At 44.9% G+C, this 13,805-nt stretch overlaps 1 protein-coding gene across 1 annotated transcript in view; it reads right to left on the reverse strand.

Moving 5' to 3' along the window:
- The window catches only part of EIF4E3 (eukaryotic translation initiation factor 4E family member 3), a 44,851-nt gene extending 41,773 nt beyond the window's left edge, over nucleotides 1-3,078 (reverse strand). Inside the window, exon 1 of the mRNA XM_059390160.1 lies at nucleotides 2,931-3,078. The gene's annotated coding sequence lies outside the window, so the exon portion shown is untranslated. The remainder of the gene's footprint in view (nucleotides 1-2,930) is intronic.
- Between the last annotated feature and the right edge of the window lie 10,727 nt (nucleotides 3,079-13,805).

Consider the following 13,805-nt stretch of genomic DNA (forward strand, 5'->3'; position numbering starts at 1 on the left):
CCCCGCCCCGCCCCGCGCGCGCCCCGCCCCGCCCCGGGCCCGTCGCCCGCCTGGCCTGGGAGCCGCGCCGCCAGACCGAAGCCGGCTGACCCGCGGCGGGGCCCGGTTGGCGCGGACCCGGACCCGGACCCGGACCCGGACCCGGCGCGCGGCGGACCGACGGCTGGCCGGCCGGCCCGGGGGAGGGCAGAGCTGCAGCCGGGCACGGATGAGCGGGCTCCGGGGGGTCGGGGACACAGGGCCGGCCGGAGAGAGGGGGCTGGTTCTGCAGCCAGCCCGGAGGCCGGGGGGCGGGGGGGGGGGGGGACGGGCGGGTTTCGGAAAGATGGACGGATGGACGGATGGACCAGCGGACGGCGTTTCAGACGCACGTGGTGGGAGGGGAGGACGGGTGCGTGTTAATACCAGCGGTCTGAGGACGGGTGCGGAAGCCGGCAGATGGCTGGAGGAGGACGGAGGGATGGAAGGGCAGATGGAAGCACAGTTGGATGCGACGGAGAGATGGCAAGGGGAACCGCTGGCCAAATGGATGAAGAGAATGGAATGCCCGAGAGCGCCCGAAGGGAGGGCCAGGCAGACACAAGCCAGGAGCCACTGACTAGGGCACGAGGTTGTGATAGGTCAGTTTTGCGTTCCTCAGGGTGAGCACATGTCCTAACTCAGCTAGTTTCAAGGGAACACAGCTCCCATCCCGCCCTTTTCAGGGCCGCCAGGCGTCCATGGTAAGGGACTAAGTCTGGCCCCGAGTGTGGCAGAGTTCAGAGGAAGGTTCCCAAAGTCAGCCCAAGTCCCCAGACTTGCCCCAAAGCACCTGCAAGGAAAGAGGAAACCGGGCCCTCTTGAACACAGAACCCTCTGCTCTCTGAACTTCTGAAGACAGAGGAAATCCCTGTGGCTGTAAGATTCCGCTCCTTGGGGGCTGTGAACACATGTCATAACTGGCATGGGCATGGATGCCCTCTTGAAGCTCGAATTTCAGTTAGCCCCTTCCTTCCTGTAGCAGCTGTGGATGGAGAGTTCCATCGTCTCAGATTTTCTACCTGACCTAGCAAGCTCTTAGCTTGAGAATTCACTGGGATGGACTAGAGCAGGAGCTGTAGACCAGATAGGTTCAAGGATTGCAAATGCCTATTGTGAAGCCCAGGTAGGTGCCTTGCCTAAAAGGTATTCAAGTTCAGATAAAATGACAAGCTAAATGAGACCAATGCTTTGTGATCTCTGCTTCAAACATACTTTATATACAACATATGATGCTGAAAGCATTGACATACTAATAAAATCCTCTGGCTCTGAGATCCCAGGCTCCTTTTGGTTAGATACAGGGTTTTTTTGTTTGTGTGCTTTTTCCCTTTTATTTTTTTCCAAGAAAAAGCATATGTGGTATTGTTTAGGCTGTTCTGAGTGTATTAATTCATTTAATCCTAACAGCAATCCAGTGAGGAAAGGACTATTTTATGGATGAAGAATGCAGAAGGTAAATTAATCCCAAAGTCACACTGCTAATAAGTGATATAACTGGGGTAGAACCCAGAGTCTAGGTTTTTAACTGCCAGGCTCTACTGCCTCTCTAAGTGGAGAATGAACAGGTCCACATAGTAAAAATAAGGCAGTGAATAGTAAGTCTCCCTCCCACCCAAGGCTATCAATCTTCCTGCCCAGAGGAAACCACTGTTAACAGTTTCCTTCCGGAAAAACGCAAGTAGGCACATGAAAGTGTGTATCTAGATACAGAAATTGTATACCTATCTGTATCTTTTATAAGAGAAATAGAAGCATTTTATACCACTGCTGCACCTCCTTATGTACTTAACATTATGTATTTGAAGATCTTCTTTTTTCCATATCAAAAAATATACCTTTACTTCAAGGGCTACAAAACAATCCATTGTAAAGAAATAATGTAATCTAATTCACTAGCCCTCAAGACTTATGTGGTTCAGTCATTTTCCTTTATAAATAATGCTATCATAAGCATTTTTATATTCAGTGTTTTTCTTCAGCTGCCCAAGTTTATTTCAGAATAAGTTAGGAGAAGTAGAATTTTGGTCTGCATTAAAAAAATTTGACACATATTGCTAAGTTATGGTGCAAAGTGGGTACATGGATTTCTATATAACTGATTTAGAAGTAATGGTTGATTCTGAAGTTATGTTTATTAAGTGATAGTTATCTTCATAAAATTCTGAGGTAGGAAGGGACTTTTTGCCTTCTAATTAGATAAAGACTTGCCAAATTGTCTAGTCTAGTTTCTTCCTTCTGTCCTTCAACAATACTGTTGACAACAAAGGGTTAGCTTAAAAGTTTTATCTGCAGTTTCTCAAAGAGACTAAGTACCACATGATAAATTACTTCCAGAATTTACAACAAGGATCTGTCTGGCAATTTTTCCTTATTAAATAACAATTATGTGCCTCCCTCTTTTTGCTTTGGCTTCCAGGATGCTCAGAATTACCTCTGATGCCTAATCAGAACATTGGTAATAACCAATGAAGCAGCATCAGTATTTTTATATTAACTTACTCCAATATTTATTTTAATGACCTAGCTGCACATATGCATCTTACACTGTGAACTCCGCAGATCCATTTTGGAAGGAGGTGATGTACAAAAGCATAAAATTTAAATGACCTTAAGATTAATAAAATAGGTCAGGCAACGAGGCTAGGATGAGAGGCAAACAGAGAACAATGGGCCTAATTTTCATCCCCTTCCTGTTTGAAATGTGTAAGAGACTTAACTATTGTTACTGCTCTTCAGACTCCTCCTTAGAAGATAAAAAATTAGGAAAATTCCCCCTCCTCTTCCCCCACTTCACAACTGAACAGCAGGAATTAGAAATTCAGGGTAAAAAGGAAATGTGGAGATTATCGCAGTGAGCCCCCCATTTTACAAATGAGGAGACTGAGGCCCAGAGAGGTGAGGTGACTTACCCGAGGCCACAGCTCTGGGAAATGACAGAGGCAGGACTAGAATGCAAGTAACTTGAGATCCAGGCCAACGTGCTCTCCCACTGGGTAATGCGCACCTCAGACGACTTGGGGTAGCAGGAGGGAGGAAGAGAAGGTGACCCCACAGCCCCTAGCAACGAAAACAACAAAAAGGACTTGAGGCATTCATAAATAATTAAGCAATTAGCTGCAGCAGCTACTCCCCTCCCCTCTAGTATCCAGTCACCAAGGCAACTTGGGCAGGGTGCCTGCTGGTTGCCTAGTAACAATGTGGTCTGCTCCCTTGACATGCTCCCTAGGCATCAAAGGATTTGAGAGCTAAGAAGAGCCTTAGATGGGGGTCCCTATTCCAACACCTTCATTTTCCATATGGGGAAGGAGAGGCTCAGAGAAGCCGAGTAACCTGCCCAAGGTCACACAGCTACTCAGAGGCACAACTAGACTGCATTTCCAGTTGCTTTCCATTGCACTAGGGCTGCCTTGGGGATGCTGCAGATGGAGGAGAGATCTTTCCACCGTTCCTAGAATGAGAAAGTAAGAGCAAGCCAGCCAGCAAGCAAGAGACAGAGACCTTGAGCTCTCATATGCAATTAGCAGGAGCTGGTAATCCCATCAGCCCAACTTCCATCGTCACCATGGCAACATGGGTGAGGCGGGTACTGGTTGCCTAGGAACCAGTGGTCCTCTCTCTACACTCTCATCCAGCTCCCTGGGAGTCACAGGAATAGTAGAATATTGGAGCTAGAAGGGAAGGCAGGCATCCTAACTCTGTTTCTGCCTTTGACTAATGAGGAAGCTGAGATGTGGGGGCACTGTGCAAGGTCACACAGCCACACAGCTAGCTAGTGACAGGGACTCATTGTTGGCCGGCCAGCCTTTCTTGAATTCCCTCAATTTGCTGCTCCTGTCATAAAACTATGGGATGGAAAACTTCACTCAGGGAAGTCAAAACACAGGAGGGGAACGGCTAGTGGTTCCCTGGAGGCACCTCTACCGCCCATCAAAATGGCGGCAGTGTCGCATACAACGCCTGCACACAGAGCAGACGAGGGGCACTATGCACGTAGTTCAAGGCAGTGTTTCTCAAGCCAGCAAGCCTGGGTCAAAACCCAGCAGCTCTCCCCAGACCTAGTAAACCTCTTGTCCCTCTATGGCTCAGTCTCTACATCTAAGGCACACGCATCTTGACATTCCCTGTCTCTTAAGTCATCGCCAGGAGTAAACGAGAAAACACCCATGTACCAAGTGTACAGTAAAGGTGCACTAATCCTAGGTACTTGTTTATTGTACATTCAGTAAATATTTGTTGCATGTCTGCTACGCAAATGTCACTGTTCTAGGCTCTTGAAATTCATTAGTGAGCAATACAGACAAAAGAAATCCCCGTCTCACTGAGCTTACTTTCCAGTGGAATGAATATAGATGTGTGTGTGTGTGTGTATAAATGAATATATATAAACACAAACACTTAAATATATATGTATATACACATACATGCATTATATATATATTTAAATGTTTATTGAATGGGCGGCGGAACTCATTGCCAATATGCTATGTTTACGTTACCAGGCTCCTTCTCTAAGACTGAGAAGTTTCCTGTTTACAGGGTGTGATGCTATAAATACGCAGGCCTGTCTTCTATGTGGGAACTCCCGGTTTCCTTTCTTTTAAAAGCGCTGAATAAAAAGGAAAGCAGTAGCCACTAGATGGCAGACCTCAGTCTCTCAAGATTCAGGGGACAAGGAGGCCCAGGCCCAGCTGAATCTTCCAGCAGAGGCCCCCAGGTGGGGCCCGGAGGAGGCGGGCTAGGGGCGGGGCGGGGGCACGAGGAGGAGGCTTGAAACAGCTTTGGGGCACTGAGGGTGTCCCGGGAGGCTATGAGGTGGTTTAAGAGTTATTGCTTTAGTGAGACCGAAGCCTGCTTTAACCAAGATCCCGCCACGGGTAAGCTGTGTGACCTCGGTCATTTATTAACCTTGCTGAATGCCAGATTCCTCACTCCACAGGCTGCTGTGAGGCGAGTAGGAGAAAACAGGTTTGTTATGCACCTCGTAAGCTGCACACAGGAAAAGCTCGACCCATTTTCCTTGTCTAGAATCCAGAAGACCCCTGAGGGTCTGGCTCAGAGCCGCAAGGGCAAGGGAAAGGGGTAAACGAAATAGCATTTGTTGAGTATTTGCGATGAGGACACTGATGTCCTTGCAACCACTGCGCCTGGAAAATGGGACATCAAGTTTCCGCAGACGCACCCTCCACATCCACAGCTGCCTAACAGCCACGCACGCGGTCCTGGTTCTGCTCTTCCTGCAGCGCCTGCATTGGTTTTCCTTCCTTATTCCCACCAATAACGTCCACTCCCAGTCCTCACCTCCTGAGTTCTGGCCAATCACGACACGCTTCTGACCAGTCTCCCTGCTTCCGGCACTTGCCCTTCCAACCCAGGGCCAGACAGTAGTCTCAGCCGTTGTCTCCAATGCACCGATTCAATCGTGCCTAACGTGCTTCGCCAGCTTCCTATTGGCTCTCACCATCTCTTTCCGGTTGCAGAAAGGGCTCAGGGTCTTCTAGAGGCTTCCTGCCTTTCCAGCCACATGGCTGCACTCGCCCCATTCCTCACAGCTTCTCTGCAGCCTCGAGGCATCTACACAAGCAGTTTCCTCTGCTGAACGGACCCGGTCTCTGCTCTGCATGACTAGCTTCTTCTTCCACCCTGGCCTCCTACGCAGGGGCTGCCCCACCACCCAGCTCCAGAGCAGGTCCTCATCCCCACTGATGCCCACCCAAACGTGCGTCATAGCTGCACGGATCTACTGCCCATCACCCACCGCAGGACATCTGGTCCAAGAGGACCAGCCCCTGGTACCCAGCCTAGGTCTGGCCACGTGGATGGCACATCGCCAAGGTCTGTGAAGGAAAAGAACTGGGTATACAACAGCTGCTGGTTGAAAGGAACAGTCAGTGAATCTGTTTCCCAATGTCTAATCTTTCTCCTCTGCCGGTTTATCCTTTCTGAGGATGGTATATTACTCTTCCTAAAAAGCACCTTTCCCCCGCTGCTTCTTTGCTCAACCTGCAGGGCTGCCTCTCTCCCACAGGCTGAAGTCTGCAAATCCAGTCTAGCATTTGCAGTCTTCCTACTCCAGCCACCTTTCCGAATACATTTGCAAGTATATTTCCAAATATATTCCATTATATATACACATACCTAAATTTGCATATACTTGAAGATATATTAATATATTTCCAACATATGTATATGTATTAACATAGAGCAAGTATATGTATTTTGAGATATATATATATATATAATCTGTATTTGGATGCATCGTCTTCTCCTTGCTGCATCTTCAGCTCTGCCAGGGCAGGAGATCTCGAAGGCAGGCCTGCGAGCTCCTCCCACCGCCCCCCCCCCCCTCGGTGCCTCCCCACTTCCTTGTGCAGCGTCTGGCACATGGGGGACTCGACTTGATGTGATCCATGTACTCCCCTCTCAGTAAACCTACTGTATGCACTCTCATCTCCCCACTTTTCCCTGAGCCTTCTCTTCTCTGCTCACCCAAATTCTCCATCCTTCAAGGGCCAGGGTAAAGTTCTGTCACAGGAGCTCCGTGATCAAACAAAACTCCATAAAGGGGCAAGATAGCTAGGGTTCTGGAGGCATGGCTGAGCAGGAGCCCAAACCCCTTATCACGGCCTGCTTTGCCTTAGGAAAGAAGTCCCAAAGACTTCAGGAACATTGGTTCTGTGGCCCAAGAATTCAGGTTAAGGGATCTTTGTTGTGACTGCACAGCAGTTCACTGACTGGAAGAACAACAATTCATCTAGCTGTGAAAATTAACACAGGAAACCTCATGTAAAATGGAGTCAGGAGGCCAGAGGAAGCTCTCAGCACTACCACTGTGGCTAACTGCATACCAAACAGGAAGAGACGTACATTGCAAGCCAATACACCCACCTTCACCACTACCCCAGCAGGAGGAAGGCTTTCCTTCTCCTCCTCCAGCAACAGCCCAGCTCCTGAGATGCAGTCACAACTCAGCCAATGGAAAGTCTCTATACTCTGAGCTCCCAGGGGACTCTAGTGGATTTTTGGTTTTAACAGCCTGCCAGCTTCCCCCTTTCTTCCAGAGGAGAGTGCTCCTCTCCTTTGTTCTCTGGACTTGCCAGTGGTTTGGCCGCAATTGGCTTCTACTGGATTCCAGTTCTCTGTTACTTCTGAATAAGTAACTGGAGGTTTCATATCTAAGGTTAACATAACCCACTCCTACTGCTGGCATGCAGACTGTTACCAAGGTTTGTCCCCATTACGTGCAACACTGCAGCAAGTGTAATTCTCTGCAAATCACTGGATCCCTATCACAGAGTAGTTATCCAAGCTCCCCTGGCCTCTCAATCAACCAAAGCTGTGAGGATGCTCAGGGTGGAGAATGCACCTGAAAAAGGAAAGCCAGCAGGCTTCAGCTTGGTCTTTGGAAATGTTTTAAAGGGAAGGAGAGATGGTCAGTAGAGGGGTAACGTGATCAGAAGAAGACCTCCTAGTGTGTGTTTGAGCCCACAATTAACAGCTGTGTGATCTGGGACAAATCTATCAACCTCTCTGAGTCTTCTTTCTCACCAACTGAAAAAATGCGTGGACTATTAATACTGGCTTCCCAGTGCTGCCTGAAGGTGAGGTCCTCCACGAGCCACAAAATGCCACACAGTCACTGGCTCTTGTTTCCTTATTACAATTCCCAGCAGAGCTAACGTGACAGCCTCTAGGCTACTTGGATACAGGTGTTCTTCTTGGCACTCTTCGGAGATTGAGAGAAGAGTGTATAGAACTAGCCATCCCAGTTTGTCTGAGACTGTCCCAATTTCAGCAACATACATCCTAGAACTACCCCCCTCCCAACCTGTCCTGGGCGATCCAGAAGCCTTGGTCACACCAGGAGCGTGTCCACAGAGTACTTGGTGGCCCGCATGCAAGCAGGAGGCCTCCAGTCCCCACGGCAAGGTGACGCTTGGCTTGCGCGGTGGGGTAAGTCCGCAGAAAGCTGCTTACTTCTTCATAGTGAAGAGGTTCTTCAAGGATAAGATCGGATTTTGTGCCTTCACTTACGGTTCACTTAGGGGAAGCTTGTGCAAGCCTGTACTCTTGAGAAAGGCACTGTGCTTTCCAAAGCTTCATTTTTTTAAAAAAAGATTTTATTTATTTATTTGACAGAGATCACAAGTAGGCAGAGAGGCAGGCAGAGGGTGAGGAAGGGAAGCAGGCTCCCCCGCCAAGCAGAGTATTTTAAAGATTCCTCGTGTACTGAATATACAACAAATATCTGGATAATGAATCTATGATTAAAACATTCATTAAAGTGAATATTAAAATATTTTATAAGTCATTTACTTCTTAAGAGCTGAGTCCTCTAAAATTTGCAAAGCTATTATCAATTGATGGGCAATTAGAAAAGGAAAATAAAGCAAGTTTGGAGTAAAGCCATATTATTTGTTTCCCCCCCAAAATTGGAATTGCATAAAATTTTCAGAACTGCAACTACTGAGCAAAGTGCAACATTAGGAATCAAAATTTGGAAACAGAATTTGAGGTCAAAGAAATCTCTGTAGCTACTCAATCTCTTTCCATTAGCCAAGTGCTAGAATTGCGTATTCCCAATACATAGAGATATTGTGATTTTTTTTTCCTTTTTTCCTGTTGGCTTTCATTTTTTATATATTATGCACATGACATTAAGTTGCGTGGTATGGTTATCTTTAACAATTCCTTAGTTTTGGGGCACCACGCTGGTTCAGGGACTACTGATCTCAGGGTTGAGTGTATATATATATATATATATATATATATACACACACTCAGGGGTGCCTGGGTGGCTCAGGCGGTTAAGCGGTTAAGCGTCTGCCTTCAGCTCAGGTGATGATCCCAGGGTCCTGGGCTCAGCAGGCCCCCTGCTCAGCGAGGAGAGGAGTTGGCTTCTCCCTCTGCCCCTCCTCCCACCACTCTGTTCTCTCTGGCTCACTGTGTTCTCTCTCTCTCTCTCTAACAAAATCTTTTAAAAATGTGGTTTCTAATGGGAGTTATGATAAACCTGGTACCCCACAGACCACTGTGCACATGTGTTTTGGGTCACAAATATTTATTATCATTGATCACGATCTTGGAGATCGCTAAGAATCACTTCTGTCCTTTCAAAACCTTCCAGGTCCCTCAGAACTAAACTCCGAATTATCTTAACTTGGAGTTAACTCTCTATCATTCCTAAAATGCCCTTAAAAGGGCCCTTAAGGGGTCATTCTTTCTTGCCTTATGGAAAAATATTTCATATGACATGAAACATCATCTTGTCCATAAAATATAGTACTATCTTTTTCATGTTTTGCACAAGCATAGTTTAATGATGCAAATAATCTCCTATCGTTCGTTCTGAGGGAAAATCATTAATAAAACCATACTCCTTGCAAGAATCAAAATTCAGCACTAAGAGGGCACAGACCACGCATAAAGGCAAGACCTAAGTTCATAGTGAGGAAACAAGCCTAATGATTATAGTGTCCAGATGGCAATGAGTAACTGAGTCATTCTCTCAAATCAAATAGCATCTTAATAAGTTGTTACATCACCCGGTTGATTTGATTTAACTGGAGAAAGTCAGAAAACGAGTACAACCTACAGCAATATCATTTCCTGGGTTCATTAGTGGCCTGGGAATCCTCTCCTTTTATTCTGAAGGTGGAGTTACCTCCCCACCCCACCCCCCAATGATCTTTGGGTTTGTTTCTTTCAAAAGCAGCCCATGTTAAGAAGAGACATACCCCTAAACTGGAATTAAATAACTGGAATTAAAAAACTGGAATCCCAGTGTCTGGTCAAATCTTCTCTCAAAGAAAGAATTCAAACACTTCTTTTACCAGGCAAGCTGGTAAGTACAAGTTGTCATGGAAACAGGATGTATTCAAATTATACGAGAAATGACGTTCTTCATCTAACTAGGTGTTCATCTCCTCTAAATGGGGAGAAATTGTTGTCGCTGAAATCCATTATATTTCTTTCAAATCTGCATTAAAAACAATCATTTCCTTTATTTTATATAGAAATACACAGACACAAAACCTCACTCTCATAAAAGGGAGAATTAAAATTACTTGCAAAGGAACTGGTGCGTAAATAAAAAGACATAAAATGAAAATGAATCCCCTGATATAAATCTCCTGACACATAGTGAAGGGGTGGGAGGAGGGAAACCAGAGAATATAATACATCCTTCACCTGCAACGGGACATATTTATCTTCAGTAGCATTAGTGACTATTTGTTATAGAATGATCTAGGCCAGCACAGTCCTCTAGAAGTTAGGGTGGCTTGTTACTTGTCACCATGGCTGATTAGAGCAGAGGTCCTTGTTCATTTACACACACCTATGGAAGACACAGAAGAAAGGCAATGCTGTGCTGAGCAGGTATTTCCTACTACTTAATAAGATAATTATTAAGAAACACATGGAATAAGCTAATTTTGTAGGGAGGGATTTACAGCATGGAAGCCCCATGAGGCCACCGTTGTACCTAAGAGGCAGCCTGAAATTCTTTTTGGATCAAGGCAATCCTGGGGAAAACTCTTTTAATTTTTTTTCAGGTGAAGATAATTTCTCTACTTCCCTCCAAAAAGAGAAAACAGATTAAAAAAAAAAATTTTTGCAGCCTAGAATGCTGAGGTGTCAAGAAAACCCATATAGCACTGAAGACAATAATAATTCAAATCAAAATGCCAACAGCTCCAAAATAAACAAAGAATTCTTAAAACTCAACAAGAAGAAAATGAACAGCCTAATTTTAAAATGGGCAAAGATCTGAACAGACAGCTCACCAAAGAAAATATACAGATGGCAAATAAGCATATGAAAAGAGGCTTCACATTGTCTGTCATTGGGAAACTGAAAATTAAAGCAACGAGATTCCATTCCACTACACACCTATCAGAATGAACAAAACCCAAACACTGACACCACCAAATGCCCCTGAGGACCCGGAGCAATGGAAACTCTAATCACACTGATGCAAATGCAAAATGGTACAGCCACTTTGGGTGACGCTTTCCAGTTTCCCATAAAACTAAACACACTCTTACCATACAGTCCAGCAATACAGCTACTTGGTATTTACTCAAAAGTAGTTGAAAATGTGTCCGTATAAAAATCTGCCCCCAGACGTTTATGGCGGCTTCATTCACAGTCGCCAAAATATGGAAGCGACCTTGAACGTCCTTCAGTAGGTGAGTGGGTAAATGGAAGTGGTACGCCCATTAAATGGAATAGCATTCAGTGACAAAAAAGAAATGGGATTATCAAGCCATGAAAAGACACGAGGAAGCTTAATTGAATATGACTAAGTGAAAGACGGCAACCTGAAAAGGCCCTATACCCTATCAGTCAAAACAGATGCCACTCCGGAAACAGCAAAACTACAGAGATAGCAAAAGGGTTAGGGGAAGGGAGAATCAACAGACCAAGCAAAGGGGGTATTTTAGGGCCATGAAACTCTTTTGTATGATACTACCATGGTGAGCACATATCATCCTACCTCTGTCGAAACCCACAGAATATACAAGACCAAGAGTGAACCCGAATGTAAACCATGGATTTGGGGGTGATAATGATGATTCACTGATTATAACAAATGTACAAATCTACAGGAGGATTTTGATAGTAAGGGAAGTTGTATATGTGCATGTTTAAGAGAAATCTCTGTACTTGATGCTTGATTTTACCCTGAACCTAAAGTGCTTTAAAAATAAAGGCTATTGGGTCACCTGGGTGGCTCAGTCGCTGGGCGTCTGCCTTCGGCTCAGGTCACGATCCCAAGATCCTGGGATTGAGCCCCATATCGGGCTCCCTGCTCGGCGGGAAGCCTGCTTTCCCTCTCCTAGTCCCCCTGTTTGTGTTCCCTCTCTCACTGTGTCTCTCTCTGTCAATAAATAAATAAAATATTTTTAAAAAAGGCTATTAAAACAAACTACCAGCAATGACAATAGGTACCATTTCATGAGTACTTAACCATGTTCCACATTTACTTATCTATTTCACATAATAGTCCTGTAGGCAGGTATGATTATCATCCCTATTTTATACACTGAAGGCTCAGAAGGGCTAAAGAACAGTCCCATAATCACACAGCAAGAGGTGGAGTTCAAACCCAAGTCAGCCTGGTTCCAAGTCTGTGTTCCTACATTTGCCAACTCACCTCTGGAGGACAAGTTCCACCTCCCTCCATTTATCTCTCTAACATTTAAAAGACGAGATGGGCTTTTGACTTAGGGAGGTTTTCAAATTATGCTCTCAAATGTTTAAAACTAAAACACCTAGGAAAAGGGCCTGTGTACCTGGTGTACACGGCATATGTACATCTACTAAATAACGATATGGAATCTGGTGAACAACGGAGTTGAACTACACATGAACAGTAGTGGAGCATTTGCCGTAGGGTTGGTTGAGTCATTTGCTTTTGGAGAGGGGCTGCTTAAGAGATGTAAACCCACTGGTCTAAGAATCTCCGTGAACTCCAGACACAGAATAATAAAGAAAATTACACTGAGGCAGAGCATAATCAAATTGCTCAATACCAGGGGAAAAAAAAAAAGACAAATTATGAACAGAGAAACAAAAATGAAGATTTGAGAAGATTTTTCATAGGAAATAATAAAAGCAAGAAGATAGGGAAGCAGTCTCCTTACTTAAAGCACTGAAAGAAAAAAAAAAGCCAACCTAGAATTCTAGATGCAGTGAAATGTCTCTTCTGAAACAATGGGAAAGAACGCTGCCTCCAGAAAGATGGAGTCGACATGCTTTTCCCATTTCCTTGTACTTGGTACAGTGAAAAATCCTGAATACTGCGTATAAACTAAACAGAAGAGGACTGTGAAAAGTGGCAAGAAGGTGGCACACCAGCTAGGAGCCTTGGCACCCAAGGAACAACATGGTGGTGAGTGCTGTGGGTTTTCTTTGTGCCTCATATATCCCAGATTTGGAGCTGGAAGAGCTGGCATCCTCGAAATGCCAATGAGCAGAGGCAGATAAAGCCCAAGAAAAATTGGCTTTCTCTCTAGCCAAAGGACAAGAAAAGCAGCAGCCTGCCAAGAAGGAAAACTTTCAGACAAGAATTGCTGTACAACAGCCAAACACCACAGAACATCTATGATCCCATCTCCCACCCAAGTCATCAAGGCCAACACAGGAGTGTAGGCATCTATCATCCTGGGGGGAGGAGATTAAACAAAGAAACAATGACAAGAACAAAGAAACCCCTCATGATCCAATAATATGCCATCTATTAAAAAAAAACTCACTTCAAACAAACAATATGGGTAGGATGAAAAGAAAAGGATAGCAAAAGATATATCATGTAAACATTAATCTAAAAAATGTTAAGAGTGGTTATATTAATATCTGTTAAAGTAGACTTCAAAGCAAAGTTTACCAGAGCCAAGATACCACATAATGAAGAACAAATCAACTCAAGACATAATGACCCCGAGTACGTGTGCACCAAACAACAGAACCTCAAAATACAACAAAGAAAACCCTGAAAGAGTGTAAAGGAGATGGACAATTACATTTCAGAACTTAAACACCCCACTATCAGCAACTGATAGAAATACTAGGCAGAAAATCAGCAAGCAAGGAAGAAAGATTCCAGAAGTTTCCAGAAGAAATGAATAACACAGTTTAGCCAACAGTACGTAAGTGACATATATTGCACTTCAGCAGAATACACATTTTTTAAAAGATTTTATTTAACAAATATCATGGAGGACAAGGGGTGTTAGAGAGGAAAAGGGGGTTGGGGTAAATTGGAAGGGGAGGTGAATCAT

This window comes from Mustela nigripes, chromosome 2 (genome assembly GCF_022355385.1).
Source record: "Mustela nigripes isolate SB6536 chromosome 2, MUSNIG.SB6536, whole genome shotgun sequence".
NCBI lineage: Eukaryota > Metazoa > Chordata > Mammalia > Carnivora > Mustelidae > Mustela > Mustela nigripes.